General features: G+C 29.6%; 1 protein-coding gene across 1 annotated transcript in view; it reads right to left on the minus strand.

The window, feature by feature from the left end:
• LOC107625762 (transcription initiation factor TFIID subunit 12) overlaps positions 1-1938 on the minus strand; it is a gene marked incomplete in the record, with an annotated part of 55390 nt that overhangs the window by 50530 nt on the left and 2922 nt on the right.

The raw sequence follows: 1938 nt of genomic DNA on the forward strand, positions 1-1938 counted from the left end.
ATAACATAATAGATTAATGATAAAATAATAATTTATAAAATAAAAAATAGTTTTTATGATTAAATAAAATATATGGGATTAATTTATAATTAAAATTAAATAAAGACTATTTATCAGTTATTAAAAAATTTAAAAAACATATTTTGTTATGAGACTATTTAATGGCCTAAACGTTCGGGACCATCGAATCCTTTGCCAACAAACTTTATGTGAGTTTCAGAAGTTTAATGATAATCTTTCGACAGAAAAGATACAGCTTTTACATTAAGCTTCTTTATTTGTTTTTTTTTTTAAAGAAAAACTAATTCAAGCTTTTCTTTTGATTCTCAAGCTTTACTACATTTGATGATGTGATTAATTTACACATAATAGAAGGATAAAAGTGAAACAACTCATTCATCAAGTTGAAAAGTCGAATATTTTCTTGAAACATATAATTCAATTTAATTTAGATTGATTTTGACGCAAGTGTAGCGAGTTTTATATTGAATGCCACTATATTTGTAACTTTTTAGATGATCATAGTAATAGTAAAAAGAAATTCTTTATGGGATAGTTATATATAATTAGATGAATGACTATTTCTATGATAATTACGGATCCTTGATGTGTCATCAAATTTGCAAAGGAATTAAAAGATAATAGTACAAATTATCATTTTTGTTTTGATGCCAGCTGAGGAAGCCTAAATGATCCTACAATCCAATCCCACTTGAAATTATAATAATTTATAATAAAGCAATAATTTAGACAGCGAATAATTATCTTAAGCGCACCATAGTTATTCTTAAGTTCAACATTGTCCATATGCGATCTGTTTTAATTAGTTTATTAAACTTAGTGTTGAACAAAAAAAAGAGTTTAAAAATGATTATTTATGATCTTTCCACACAGGTCATGAGGTACGAACATTACTTTATATGAACAGAAAATCAGAAGAAACTATTCAAGGTGATTTGAACGTTAAAATATGTTAAAAGGAGAATGTGCAGATGGGGAAATGCTTATTAAAGTTAGAAGAAATCTTTTTTTTTTACTTTGGTGATAATTTGATGCCATGAAGTGGGAGAGTGGATGATGAGCATTTTAGGTAACAATGTTGTGAAATGTTTCTACATTCTTTTTGGGGCATATGATGCTTACAAAAAGGAAATAAATCAATAAATAAATACTATAAAATAAACTTTTGTGATGATTTGATTCCATGAGGTGGAAGAGCAGCCAATGATTTTAAGTTTAGGGTTTAGACTTTAGAGTTTAGCTTTTGCGACACTTCTTGGAGCAAGACACTTGCAACAAAATTACAAAAATTAGATTCAAGACATGAATTCAACGGAAAAAATAATTTATACAAAAGAAGGGGAATTTTTAATACACAAATGCTTCAAAGTTCAGGGTGTTCCTCATGACTCATGAGTCATGATCAAAGAAATAAAATGCAACACTTTTTCCTGCCACAATTTTGGTTGAGTAAAAGTGTAAAACCTCTTTAAAGCATTCCTAGAACTACAATTCAAGTGGCAAGATAAATAATGATTATAAACGTCATTTGTGACTACAATGCACACAGGAAAACCTGCTTGGTTCAATTCAATATAAATTTTAGTTACCTTTCCGAAGGGGTTTCTCCTTAATTGTGTCATACATAAACACTCTGCATCTCTCGTCAGTTTTTAGGGTTGGGAGAGCCAAGGACATTCAAGGGTGCCTTTGCCTGGCTACCCTTTGCGCCACCGGATGCTTGGCCAGCAGAGCCCCTAGCATGTGCTGACTCCGCTGCTACCATTGATTTCTTTATCTGTTGAACATATAACAAATAAACAAAATAATAATTATAATAATAATAATCACAACTATGCATCTAACAGGTAAAAAATATAATTACTAGATTAAAGTGAAAGAAAGAAAAAACACTTACAGCCGCTAGTCGCTCCTTGT

Source organism: Arachis ipaensis, chromosome B02 (genome assembly GCF_000816755.2).
Source record: "Arachis ipaensis cultivar K30076 chromosome B02, Araip1.1, whole genome shotgun sequence".
In the NCBI taxonomy this organism is placed as follows: domain Eukaryota; kingdom Viridiplantae; phylum Streptophyta; class Magnoliopsida; order Fabales; family Fabaceae; genus Arachis; species Arachis ipaensis.